Genomic DNA, 15,200 nt, shown 5'->3' on the forward strand with positions numbered 1-15,200 from the left:
AAGGAGCACTGTAAAGGACTCATTATCGTACACTTGGTACTGTTGATGGCTATGGAAAAGGGGGTTACATTAAAACAGTCTTGAGGGGCACCATTCTCCTGCTCAAATCAACCAGACAGCATGTTACCAATTCGGTCCTAAAAAAACCTGAGACAGGAAAGACCATATGAAGATTGGAAGGTGGCCATGAAAGCCCCATTCATGCAGCTGTGTGAGAATACAGAGTCTCCAAGTAGTATTGTGTGTGTTATTTATATTGAAGAAAATGACGATACAGTTAAGCTTACAGAGGAAAGCCTGCTGAATAGCCGCCTCTGCGAGGGTCAGGTCGTCGGCAGTGGACCAAAATCTTCAGAACCCACACTGAGAGCGGCTAAGAAGTTGACTGGTTTCTAACAACCAGACCAGATAACAGTTAACCTGTCTCTTCATGGTCTTTCCTACACAGCTCGTTAAGGCAATGTTCTGATAACTACTGGGACATGTGCGGTCCCTTCCTGGTCTGAGGAGAGGTATCAGAATTTCATCCCTTCACGAGTTGTGGAAGTTACCTGTCTGCCATATTACATTAAAACATCCGAGGAGGATTTCTTTTGACGTCGCTGGCAAATGTCGAAGCATGCAGTACCAGATGTGGTCGTGACTGGGTGCAGTGTCATAATTCTCAGTCTGTGTCGATTTGAGCTCCCACATGGAACAACGGGAGTTGTAGGCCTCAGAATTGTTGGACCTAAAGCCCAATTTTTCCCTCTCTACAGTCATATGGTAGCTATGAAACACCGGATCCTGGCTTGCACTGGCAGTAGTTTGTGCAAAATGCTAAGCCACCATCTGAGCAATGTCTCTGGTGATGTCTGGAGGCACCCCTGTTTCAACTCTGCAACTATTGGTAATCATCTGTGTTTATAAGAAATCGTCCATACTTTTGTGCAGAAAGTGGAACAGTTCAAAGAGTCCAGGAACTCTTGACATAACCACTTCTTTTGCTCTCTTTAATGACACAGCGAGCCTCGGCTCTCGTGATTCAAAAGGTGGTGAGATTGTCCACTGTTGGGTGGCATTTAAACCATCATAGAGCTGCATGCCTGTCCCAGATGGCTGAATGGCACTTGTCTGTCCACCAAGGTACAGGTTGCCTCTTATGAGGGCTGAAAGACTTTGGTATGGATAGGTCAGCAGCATGATGGATCACGTTCCTGGACATTGTCACAGTGTTCAAACACAGCCAACTGGCTGAACAACATCCACTTATCCCTGCCAGTCATCCATGTTGGTGGCTTCTGTTCCAGCAACACACCATTCAGTAGGTGAATAAAGATGGGAAAGTGGTCGCTGGAATGATTTTCGTCAATGACAGTGAACAGAGTCGGCGAAGGCTGGAGAGCAGAGAGATAGGTCGATGGTGACCCAGTAGCATCACAGAAATGAGTCTGAGTACCAGTGTTTAGAGGTTGAGCCCACAGGACATGATGGGCATTGAAGTCTACCAGGAGCAGAACTAGTCAAGGGAGTTGTTCCATACAATATGTGAGAGCCTCAGAGTCTCCTGCATCCAGTGGAGGCAAATAAAGAGGGGAAACTGTAAGCCTCTGACATGCATGAATTTCAAATGGAACTGCTTGCAGGTCAGTATCCACGGGAAAGCAGAAGAGTGGGACCAATTACTGACAAACATGGCGACCCCTAATTTGCCCCTTGACCCAGTCATGTCATCCTTGAGATACAGCATATAGCCCCACAGTATATGAGCACCAGATGCTTTTAAATGTGTTTCCTGTAAACACAAGCACAGGGGGCGTTGCTGTGCTAGAAGTTTCAGTTCCTCCACATGTGTCCTGAATCAATTCATGTTCCACTGTATAATGGGAGCCATCTATCAGGGTGGTAGTACCCTCACCTTGATCTTTTGACAAGGAGGTGAACCCACAATGGGTGGAGACTCAGTTCTGTGTCAACATGATCACCCTAGTGCAACATCAACTTCCGTAACATTTCTCCAACTCCAGGCTCTTGTGTAATGTACTTCCTTACAACAAGCATGTTTTTTTAAGACCAGCTGTTTTTTATTAGTGATATTGGCTAACATATTCATGTGTAAGCACAGTCTCTCAATGTCTACGTCATTTTTGTAAAACTCAGTTGATTTTTCTAAATTAGTTTCACCTCTGTTTACTAAAATCAAGCGTTGAAATTAAATGACCTATGTGAGTCCAGTTGAAGCAAACCGCTCAGTAATGCAAGATTGCACTATTTCACAAACGTCAATGTAAATAACTCTGTAGTATTCCTTTGGGGTTTTGAAAGTGTGCAGTGAGCTAGTTTCGTTGTTTTCATACTTCTTTGGTATACATCAATTCCAAGGAAGCAAAGGGTCATCAACTTGTGAAGCTTTTTCTTTTAAACACAATTCCCAAGTGTTTAAAACTATCACGCCTTCCATTCAGTATACAAATGAAGCCCTTACATATTTTTTCCATATCGGCAACACTTAGATGAGGGCACTGAATTTTTTCATTGCCATCCTCTACTGGAATCACTGCATGGCAATAAAGACATAAAAAGAAATAAGTCTTGAATTGTAACATTGAATCAAGGTAGACTGTACATTTGTAACCTGCCTCTGTTTTCTCCTCTGCAGAAAATGTTTCAAAAATCTCTAGAAGTTCTTCAAAGTTTCTCAATATTCTCAAGGTACTAGAAGCTCACATAGTCCATCAAGTCAGGCAAAGAGGTCGTAGACTAGCTCGCTTGTTAGTGCTCAGACAGCGTATGCTTCTGAAAAGTTCCATCCTTTTGTTGGGTCCCCTTACGGTGTTTATTAAGTCCTTGGCTACAGCCATAATATCCCCCACAGATGTAAGATGGTGAGGACTGTCTACAACTGCCAAGTTTAAACTGTGAGCGGTGCAGTGCACATAATGTGCTTTTGGTTGTGTATCGAAAACTAACTTTGTTATTACTTTGAACTTACCTCTCATATTCGAGGCACCATTATAGAACTGTCTTCTTAAGTTATCCGCTGACAAAACAAGACGATAAAAACGTCTTTTAAAGGACTAAACAGAGTTTGTGGTTTAGTGTTGAGGGTCTCGTATAAGCCAATAAAGTCTTTGTTGATTATTAATGAAGCATCGAGAGTATGAATACAAAATGACACTTGTTCATGAATTGAAGAATCACTTGTTTCTTCAGCCATGATAGAAAAATGTTGTCTTCTTGATTGACGTCAATACCTTTCTCAACAAAGACTTTCCTAGTAGATCAATGATATCGTTTTGAATATTGTGGGACATCCACTTATACCCTGAACGCCTGAACCAATCTTTAAACTCAGCTATGTCATTCTTTAGTAGTTCCAACAATTAAAAAAATATATGTGTTTATCTCTACATGCCTTCCAATTGCTAATCCTTGTTGGTATAGAAATTGCAAAGCAGTAAAAATTGTCTCAAGAGCTAACTGGCCTTTCTTCATATCACTATCTAACAGTTCATTCAATTGGGAGGCCACACTTCAGTTAGTGACAGAATTTAGTTTCAGAACACCTTCTTTATGCATAAACGTTTTTCCATGGAGACGGAATTTTTTCAAATCCTTTTTCCAGTTAGAAAACCCTACAGATGTAAATGCATCTATTTTTTAAGAAAATTGTAATAGATTTTTAGCATCTGCCTCTTTGCAGGTTTTGCAAAAAAAAAAAAAAATTGGTAGATGCTTCATATTCTAGCCATGTATATTTGATCAACCGAGACTTCTAAAATAATCCTCTCTTACCGGATTGTTCAGGTTTTGGCAGTGAATGGTTTCCGCCTGAAGATGACGAAGCAACTGATGACACAATAATTGTTGGAGGTTGACTTTAGCTTCCAAGCATGCCTTTTTGGTAACAAATTTATCCATTGCAAACTTGATTCACGATACACTAAGAGACGAAAGTAAACGAATAAAATATAGTCATATAAAATAGTTCACTAGACACTAAAGTCGGAACACTAAAAGTGCCTGCAGCATGCACTGAACACACTGAATGACTGCAACAGCAGGGTGGGCTTTATATAGCCACAATGTCGTAATGTCTTTATGCGTCAAGGTGATGCGAGGCAGAGGGTTCCAGGCATTTCTGCTCCAGTTCTTTGTAAGTTGCTGCGACCGCAGTGCTAGCCCAGTGGCATGAGACTTTACCTGAATGTTCACACACTGCGACAAATTCTAAGTGTGCCTGCAGCATCGCAACACCATCATCATTCACACCACTCGTTTTCAGTTAACGTGGTTACTGCCATAATAACTATTTGTTTTAACTCATTACTGAATGTATTTTAAAAGGTAACTACCGTCGAACAAGGACAATAAAAAATTCCAACATAATTTTGTGATTTTACAAAGCATAATATAACCAATATTTTTCTTTAATTATTGGGAGGGCTCTGCCCCCAAACGAATTTTTGATGGGGCTGGGGCTCCCTCAGGTCCCCTGGAGTCAGCACCTGTGATCGCACCTGAAGAAGATTCGAGATGCGACAGATAGAATGACATTGACATCATCAGAGTGTGTATCTGCTGTCTCCTTCAGCAGGCAAGACTTTGATTTCGATTTTTTGGTCTGAGGCGACTTTGGAGCCACAACCTCAGAAGAGACAAGGAGTGTAGCAATGCTAGGCGGTGCACAAGACTTGACCTATGGAGGGATAGGAAGGTTCATAATGTCAGCAACCACAACCTTTTCTGAAGTTAGAGGGAGAGGGGCAGGTTCCAAAGGAACTGCAGCAGCACATGTGCATTAACAAACGCAGGTGCTAGTGCTTACATTAGCAACCTCTGTTTGTGTAGCGGCATTAGATTTCAGGATAGGCTGTTTCAGAATGGAAGAAAAGGAGGCAGCGAATGTGGGTAGCTGCACAGACTTGTATAACTTCTTGGCTTCACCATATAGGTTGAGCTTTGTCGTTTTGATCTCCTGGATCTTCCGCTCCTCAAGGAAAACTCTGCAGTCCCTGCTCCAGACAGGGTGAGTCCCAAAGCAGCCGACAAACTTTTGAGGAGAGGAGCAACCAACTCCCTCCAGAGCGACTTTACCAAATTTCCTGCAAGTGGCTTCTCCCTCACAGCCAAGAGCAGTGTGCCCAAAATGCTGGCATTTAAAACACCACGTTGGATTTGGGTAACAAGGACGTACACTGAGGCGTAGCAAACCTGCCTTCACATGCTCTGGTAGTTTGGTACTGTTAAATGTAAGGATAAACGAGTCTGATTTTACGAGATTGCCATCCATCCATTCCACAATGTGTTGCACGTCGACAACCCCTTCTTGGGACAATTTTGCTTCAGTTCTTCTCCAGGAATGTCAACTAGTTACCTGCAAGTCACAACACTTTTGCTGTAGTTAGAGGCGTTGTGCAATTCAGTTTCTATCGCATACTCCCTGAGGCACTGAGCATTCTGAAGTTTCCTGACCTGTTGGGAGCTAGATCCTTCAACCAACAGAGTCCCACTTCGCAACTGCTTGACAGATTTTAAGGTGAAAATAATGCCTTCTAAGCCTTTCTGTATGTAAAATGGCGAAACTTTCAAAACTCCCCTCTTTTCCTTTAACTATAAGAAACACATTCTCCAAAGTGGCATGCATTCTGTTACTACTGACAATCAGGACTGGCTGCATGAGCTCTCTTGTAGACTGGGTGTTGGTACCTGCCAGTGGCCCACCCTTTCCACTGGGAGGGGGTGAAGAACATTTCAGAGGATCCATTTTGGTCCCACATGGTGCTAGAAAAATAAAGGTCCACTCAGACAGAGCCCTGTGTGCCTGAGTAAGCCTTATACAACTGAGGTGTGGCAGGTTTCCCTGAGGTTGCCCACTAATGACTATTCCACTTCAACAACCGAGCATCCCATCAGCGCGCATCACACCTTGAGATTGAAGGCTTTTTATAGAGGTTTATTCTGTCCTCGCAACCTAGGCGGTCAAGCCAAGAGCCCTCTACCCTGAGACACACAACATTCCACCACCACACCACACAGTAGTCATTGAAGCATGCCCAGAGCTTATGGTGACAGAGGACTGGTGGTGCTTACCAGTCCCTGGCTCAGGAAACGTGGGGTCGCCAAGCCCATACTCAGCAAACAAATGCTGAGCCTCTGTGGGCGCCGGGAGTGGAAAGGGAGAAGGGAAAGGAGACAGGAGAAATGGGAAAAAACTTGCAGGTGGCCAGAATAGAAGGTCTGTGTAGAGCCGGAGAGGGAGCATGGAAGGGGACAGGTAGGTCAAGGAGGGCACAACTGTGAAGGTTGAAGCTGGTGAGGTGGGTTACATGAACAAAGGATATGTTGTAGGGAGAGTGCCCATCTGTGCAATTCATAAAAACTGGTGTTGGTAGGAAGTATCCAGATGGCACAGGGTGTGAAGCAGACATTGAAGTGAAGCACATTGCCTTTGTAAATCATACGGGTGCTTTCAAGGGTAGTCAGAGACAGTGGTAATCTGTGTGTGTGTGTGTGTGTGTGTGTGTGTGTGTGTGTGTGTGTGTGTGTGTGTGTGTGTGTGTGTGTGTACTGCTTGAGTGCATGTCTGTGTCTTTTTTTTATTTCCAAAGAAAGTCTTTTGGCCGAACACTTTCATGATTAGCAATCTTCCCATTGTCTCTGTCTATAACTCATCACCACATTCATGTGGTGAGTAGCAATGTATCCTTTTCATAATATTGTGATTTATAATTACTAACCCTATATAGCTGCATTACCACCATCCTCTACAATGGATAGCCAAGATTATGGGAATTGTGTGGCTTATGCACATACATTTTGTGCCACATACCCTCGAAACCTATGAAGTACTTCAATCCATGCCACAAAGACTCACTACTGTATTGCATACCAAAGGTGAACCAACATGCTATTAAGAAGGTGGTGATAATGTTTTGGCTCTTCAGTCTATATCACTCATTTTTCCCAATGGAACATTTGAACATGAAACTCATCATTTCTGCTTTTGCTTTGCTACTGTCAGCTTCTGTTCCTAGGTCATCCATGTGTGTCTGGATACTAACTTTCATGCCAGTGACAGCCTTTGTACACAATCAGAATTTCTTTGGGTTTAGGGAATCTTCCAATGAGATTCTGCTATGTTGGGTACTGAATGCTGCACACATCGCCCCCTTGACAGCCAAATGCATTTCATTCAGCATCTCTCAATCTACAACTGGTAAGTGGTACTACGATCGACAATGGCATGCCATAGGAAATCGTACCCCTTACGCATCACTGGTTCTCTCAAACTTTCTGTGACAAGTGTGTGTTTTTTTCCAACATGAGCACCGTCTCGTCGTTTTATGTTCAACTACGCTAAGCATTAAAAGTTATGCACTGTAATGACAGGAAGTCATTGTTAGGGTTGCACAAAAATTATTTAAGCAGTTTCCTGATGTGACATAATATGAGCCTGGATGTATTCCATTAACTGGTAAGGCAACAATGAGTAATGATACTATTTATTTGTGGAGGATGTGAATAACTACACACAAAATCAGTGAATCTAGCTGTATTGACGTTTTCAGCTAGTAGCATCAATTGTCATTACAGTATTACTTGAACAGTTACGAATGCCACCATGGACTGTCAGAGCAATACACTTTTTTTGGGAAACTCATACAGAAATGGGCAAACTTCAGCGTGGAGTGGAAATTTAACTATTAATGTAAGCATGGCTGGATCTAGGCATTGTAAGCAAGTGTGTTATTTGCATATTCAATAAACAAAGTAAAATGACATAGGTTTCAAAGCAACATTTCTCAACCTTAATAGGAGGATCTTTAAAATTGATTAAGTAAAGAGGGACATATCGTTTTAGGTAACGCAGTCACACTTCAAAACGAAGTAGAGTCTTTCTGTCACCCAAGTGTGACAGCCACAAATAATAATTTGAAATGAATAATGAGGAAAAAAGGGGGGATGGGGAAGTTAAAGCCCTGTAGTTTGTTTTACAGCTACTATGCACCAATCACTATTTCTGTAGTAGTTTCTTTACAGTGACCGTACACCATGGGGTGCCATAACATGAACTGTTACATTATGTACATATCTATCCATCGTCAACTATTCTTCTAAACTTGAGCTACTGCTGCTCTACATGCTCCTGCCCAGAGGTAAGTGTTCTGATGGTTGTTTGGAGTTAAGGGACTAAACAGTGAGGTCATCAATCTCTTGGTCCAAGGGTAGTTCATCTGGAGTTAGTGACGTCCATCAGGAAAGTTTTCTGGTGGTGAAAGCACATTAGCGTATTAAAATCGAGTTACAGGTGGCAATACCGATGCCAGAGCCGAGAAACAATGTATGGAGAAGTATATACAGATGTGAGAAAAAATCTATGTGTGAAGCATACGACAACTACTACCATCATTAGTAAAACATTTGGTTGAGATGCCAGGAAAAGTATGGTGCTAGGTAAAATCGCTAAGCAAGTGTGAGGCTCCACGTGATCAGCCTGGTGTGGCAGTTGAAGATAGGCGAAGTTTTCAATTTCACATTTATGAAATCACTTACCCAGGAGAATCGTACAAATATCCCATCGTTTGACCACATGGATGACATACTAATAAGCATGTATGACACAGAGAAATGACGACTGAAAGAGTTGAAAATAAATACTTCTCCAGGTCTGGATGGAATCCCAATTCATATTTACAAAGAGTACGCTACAGCATTGTCCCTTACTTAAATTGCATTTATCGTGAATCTTTCATCCAGTGTGAATCCCCAAGGGATTGGAAAAAAACGAAGGTGACTCTTGCATACAAGAAAGATAAAAGAACAGACCTGCAAAATTACAGAACAGTATCCCTAACACCGATCTGCTGTGGAGTCCCTGAACGTACTTTTGGTATGAATATAACAAATTTCCTTGAGGCTAAGAAGCTTATGGCCACAGATCAGCATGGTTTTAGAAAGCATTCCTTACCCTTTACTCACAAGATACACTGCGAACTATGGATGAAGGGCAACAAGCAAATTCTATATTTCTAGATTTCCGGAACGCATTTGACACTATGAGCAACTTCAGACTGTTAATGAGGGTAAGAGCATATGGAATAGGTTACCAGAAATGAGAGTAGCTTGAAAACTTCATAAGTAACAGAACCCAGTACCTTGTCCTTGATGGTCAGTGTTCATCAAAGGCAAGGGCATCGGCAGGACTGCCCCAGGGCAGCATGACAGGACCACTGTTATTTTCTGTATACATAAATGATATGTCCGACAGTGTGGACAGCAATCTGTGGTTGTTTGCTGACGGTATTGTGGTGTATGGGAAGGTATCAAAGTTGAGTGACTACAGTAGAATAAAAAATTTCTAGTTGGTGTAATGAGTGGCAGCTAGCTCAAACTGTAGAAAAATGTTAATTTAAAGTGGATAAGTAGGGAAAAATAAACATGTAATGTTTGGATACAGCATTAGTAGTGTTCTGCTTGACACAGTCATGTTGTTTAAGTATCTGGGCATAAAGTTGCAAACTGATATGAAATGGAATGAGCATAAGAGGATTGTGGTACCGGAGGTGAGTGGTCAACTTCGGTTTATTGGAAGAATTTTAGGGAAGTGTGGTTCATAAAGAAGACCACATAGATGACGCTAGTGTGACCTATTCTCGAGTACTGCTCAAGTGCTTAGGATTACCAGATCAGATTAAAGGAAGACATCGAAGCAATTCAATGATGGGCTACTATGTCTGTTACCAGTAGGTTTAATTAACTGGCAAGTATTGCAGAGATGCTTTGCGAACTAAAATTGAGATCCCTGGAGGAAAGACTATGTTCTTTTTGGGGAATGACACTGAGAAAATTTAGAGAATTGGCATTTAAAGAAGATTACAGAACGATTCTACTGCCATGAACATACATTTTGTGTAATGACCACGAAGATGAGATACAAGCAATTAGGGCTCATATGGAAGCATACACTCAATTGTTTTTCCCTTGTTCTATTTGTGAGCGGAACAGTGCAGGAAATGACTTGTAGTAGTAGTACAGGATATCCTCTGTCATGACCGTGTGGTGGTATGTGGAGTATTATGCAGGTCAGGACTGTATGTAGGTCACAGTACGTGAAGGGTCCCAAACTGCTCATTATAACAATAGAAACCCCAAACGCATCTCACACCTACCAACCTGATGAAGGGCAAAGACAGTTAAGAGCAAAGAATGTCTTGTAATCAGGAAACTCAGAACAGTAAAAGTGAAAAGGCTAAAGGGGTAACAAGTTCGTGGAACCCTCCATCGGTAATGCTGGCATTCAGTATGGTGTTGCCCGCCCCCCCCCCCCCCCCCCTAGCCTTGATGAAAGCTTCCACTCTCGCAGGCATACGTTCAATCAGGTGCTGTAAGGTTTCTTGGGGAATGGCAGCCCATTCTTCATGGAGTGCTGCATTGACGAGAGGTGTCGATGTCGGTCGGTGAGGCTTGCCACGAAGATGGTATTCCAAAACATCCCAAAGGTGTTCTATATGATTCAGGTCAGGACTCTGTGCAGGCCAGTCCATTACAGGGATGTTATTGTCGTGTAACCATTCCACCACAGGCTGTGCATTACGATCAGGTACTCAATCGTGCTGAAAGATGCAACCGCCATTCCCGAATTGCTCTTCAGCAGTGGGAAGCAAGAAGGTACTTAAAACATCAATGTAGGCCTGTGTTGCGACAGTGCCACATAAAACAGCAAGTGGTGCAAGCCCCCTCCATGAAAAAAATGACCACACCATGAAACCAACACCTCTGAATTTTACTCTTGGAACTACACACGCTGGCAGAAGACATTCACTGCGAGTTTGCCATACCAACACCCTGCCATTGGATCGCCACATCGCGTACCGTAATTCGTCACTCCAGACAATGTTTTTCGACTGTTCAATCCTCTAATGTTTACGCTCCTTACACCATGCAAGAGGTCGTTTGGCATTTATCGGCGTGATGTGTGGTTTATGAGCAGCCTCTCGATCATGAATTCCAAATTTTCTCACCTCCCACCTAACTGTCACAGTACTTGCAGTGATTCCTGATGCAGTTAGGAATTCCTGGGTTATGGTCTGGATAGATGTCTGCCTATTAGACAGTACAACCATCTTCAACTGTCGGCAGTCTCTGTCAGTCAACAGACAAGGTCGGCCTGTACACTTTTGTGCTGCATATGTCCCTTCACGTTTCCATTTCACTATCAGATTTGAAAAAGTGGACCTACGGTTGTTTAGGAATGTGGAAATCTCACGTAGAGACGTATGACACAATTGACACCCAATCACCTGACCACGTTCGGTGTGCTCTCTCACGATGTCTAAAGACTGCTGAGCTCGCTGATATGGGTTACCTGTCAGTAGGTGGCAGCACAATGCACCTAATATGAAAAACGTATGTTTTTTGGGGGTGTCTGGATACTTTTGATCGCATAGTGTAGGTATTTGCGTACAGAAGCAAGCAGACGTAGATGAAACGGGACATGTTTGCTTGTTGGTTTTTCCCTGTTTGTACTTGACAAAAATTCTCGAAAATGTCTGGCTATAGGAAGACGAATTTCGATGTCAGAGATGGGCATCCACATCATAGCCCTTGTTGCAGAGAGGATGGAGCCAACTCTGCCCCAAGATGAATCACAAATTCTATTTCTTTTTTCTACATACAGAGCACAGACACTGAAGCATACAAAATCCTATAAACGATGAAAAATCATTTTAAAACATTTTTACAGTCTGCTCATGGTCATTTTGTAGCTTTGTAACCGAGAATCACTCCTACTGACCCCTCCTCACCCCACCCCCATATCTACTCATATATTATTAAACCACTATCAGAGAACCCACAACCAGCATCAGGTTGCCTACTTAACGGCTTCCAGGGGCTACAAAAATTTGATTTTTAATATTTGGCTCAGATACTGATACTTCAGCTTAAAATGGAGTGCAACTTTCCAAGAACATATTCATCTAGTGTTTTATAACGAGACTACTTAGCAACTTCCAACTAACTTTAAGCATAATTTCAAACTTTTCCTCACTTGCATGTTTCTAGGAAAAATGTAGCACATTAACTCATTCGTAAAATAATCAGATGTTTGAAGCTGTTCTGTGTATGGGAGTTAGATTTTTTAAGGAATTGAGGGTTTTCTGGTTCTTGTTGTGATCTATGACAACACTTGGTTTTTGCACAAAGCCAATCTTGCTTCTCACTTCCTTTAAATGCATCGTCACAGGATGTGCAGCTCTTCACGTTCTCTCTCTTTGAAGAGAGACATCCAACTGATGTGCAGAATGTGAAGTGCCTTCTGTGCAGTGCAATGTTTTAAAATATTTCACACAGAAAACAATATGTAATAATGTGGAAATCAAATTTTCATCTAGTCTTTAATACATTATATTCCACTTTATTTTTGTCCATTAATAAAAATCAAGAAATAAATTATTTAACAAGTGTGCAAGGTATGTGGCATAACTGCGCCGACCAGCGTTATGGAATTACCCACGGAGACACAGGAGAGTTCACAAAAAATATCCACTTACCCCCTATAAGTAAAGTAAAGTAGTCACCAATCAAGTAAAGTAGTAGTCAGTGGTTTAGTAGGCATGGTCCCGTTCAAGGTGCTATGTCCTTGCCTTCCTATTGCCTTTGAAATAACTGACCCAGCTAGTTGTAAGGGGAGCTACTAACCACTGACACCCACCTACAAACATTCAATTAAGCCTGTAACTGCTCTGGATGTGTTAACGCGCGCCTTTTTACTTGTCCCTGTGGGCTCTGAACGTATTTACACCCGCCACCAGTCCGTCTACCTGGTACCCTGAACGTGTTTACGAGCGCCGCCTTAAGCCGTCGGCACACGGACCGTGCATCCGAACGTTGAGCGTTGTGTGTGCCGAGTTTCTGACGTCATAGCGTGGAATAGCACGCTCGGGAGTCTTTCCGAACGTGCAGAGCAATATCTGGCATGTCAGATATTCTGAGCGTGCGTCTGATCATTGACTAATGAGATGGCACAACGCTACCTACGTCACACAGACGCCGCCTCCCTTCAGTACAGAGTTGTGAGGCGCCATACTGGCATTCATTTCAAGCCTATATGTATAGATGCCGTTTCTGAGCATCAGCAAATTGAGAATCACTGCAAAATCCATTGTAAACTGTGTGATTCGTTCCAAAAAAATGAGAAACATCATATTCGTGGCAAAGGAATTATTGTAACTTGCGTATTATGAGAGTAGGCTATTTGAAGGCACTGACACACTGAAGATCCACCCAAAATGCATTGTTATTGGTACAATTTGTTTTAATTAAATTTCAATTAGTAACATATCTACGATTACGGTTTTCAGCAGGGGGTAACTAAATATGATTAGTGAAAGAACCTGTGATGTCGGTTTAGCGTAATACGTAGGGTTTCAATCCTGAAATAAGTTGTTGGTTGGGGGGAGGGGGGTGAAGGGAGGGGGGGGGGGGTTCGCGTCTTACATTTCCAAATTTTTTTCCCCTAACATTCGCGTTTCTATTAGGTTATGATACTTCATTATTAGTTTAATATAAACAAGTATATACTATAATATTTGATGTTATGCAAACGTAAGTTCAGCTTTCCTTGAGGGGTGACTGACTGGCTTACTCTACAGCACAGCTTGCGCTACTTGTATAACGATATTTAGCTCCTTTTTCTTTTACGCTTCGTATTTCACATGTTGCAAAGATTCTGCTACTGGGTAGGAACAGTGATCAAGTAAGACTGACCTTGGGGTTTTACTAAAATGTGGAAATGATGAAATAATGTTTATCTTATGTGGAGAAGTATTCCAAATTTGTAACGCACTGTTTGTAATGGAACTTTTTATGCCTGTGTCCTTATTGATGGTACTTTCCTTTTTGTGGACGATGGAAGAAATGTGCGTTTTAATAGAGCTAACGTAGGAATTTTACGTGCGCCCGTTGAGTGAACAGTGTGATTTACGAACTAGAAACATACCTCAACTGCCACCGGAGTGCGTTGCGTTCGCGTATACCACGTAGGGGCCCACGTACCGTATGCGCAAGTCGCATCGTTCCTGAGCGTTCAGCAGCACGTTGAGCTTGGCACGTTCAACGTTAACGTTCGACAGCGTGGTCCGTGTGCCGCCGGCGTAAGTGTCACCTGTGTGCTCATGACGTGCTGAGATGGGCTGCCGCTTCTTTCCCCTGTGGCCTCTGGCCGCGTTAACGCGCCCAGCCATATATTCGTGCCGAGCGCCTAGTAGCTCCTCAGCGTTTTGCCGGCACGGTTGAAGTCTCGTGAGCGTTTGCTGCTGTGTTCCTGTGTTGCAGTTTTCGTCTGTGCATTTACTGACTGTTGACCCCATTACCGTTTTGAGAAGAAAATGATACGCTAAGGTGATTGTACAGACAAAGAAATCATCGAACTTTTCACTAGAAGAGACAGAATAAGAGCATTCTCGTTTGTCCAGATGGAAAGAAACGGGTTTTCAGGAACTGCATTCCTTCGTCGCTGTTTGTATGCTAATGGCTCGTGTGAAAAAGCTGAAAATCAGTGACTACTGGTCTACAGACATATTCTAGAACACTCCTGTTTACCCCTAAATTATGCCCAGACACCGGTTTCTGTTAATTTTAAGAATGCTCCACTTCAGTGACAACTCTGTCAGCAATGAAGGAGACAGGTTATTTAAAATTAGGTATATTGTTGATAAAATTCGCGCAACATTTCGTAGCACATTTCATCCATATGAAAAGCTCTGCATTGACGAAGGCCTCTTGTTGTTCAAAGGGCGATTATCGTTCAATCAGTACATTCCCTCCAAAAGAAGTAGGTTTGGAATAAAAACATTTGTGCTATGCGACTGCCAGAAAGGTTACAGGCTGGATTTCATTGTTTACACGGGCACAAATACTGCAATTGACTTCCACAATCTGGGGAAAAGTGTCGACATACTACCAACATTAATGAAACCATTTTTAGGAAGGGGACATATGATCTATGTCGATAATTGGTACTAAAACCAAGACCTGTTCCTTTGGCTCCGTAACCATGGAACAAACGAATGTGGTACTGTTCGCAGAAACAGACGCAAAATGCCAAAATTAGAAAACAAACTAAAACGAGGAGAAATACAGTTTATGTCCACTGACACAATCCTTGCCATGAAATGGTGTGAAAAAAGATAAGTATGGATGCTGGACACCTTTAATAG

General features: G+C 42.4%; 1 protein-coding gene across 2 annotated transcripts in view; it reads right to left on the minus strand.

Moving 5' to 3' along the window:
• LOC126297897 (uncharacterized) overlaps nt 1-15,200 on the minus strand; it is a 302,392-nt gene that overhangs the window by 58,928 nt on the left and 228,264 nt on the right. The gene's annotated exons all lie outside the window — the stretch shown is intronic.

Source organism: Schistocerca gregaria, chromosome X, assembly GCF_023897955.1.
Source record: "Schistocerca gregaria isolate iqSchGreg1 chromosome X, iqSchGreg1.2, whole genome shotgun sequence".
Lineage (NCBI taxonomy): Eukaryota > Metazoa > Arthropoda > Insecta > Orthoptera > Acrididae > Schistocerca > Schistocerca gregaria.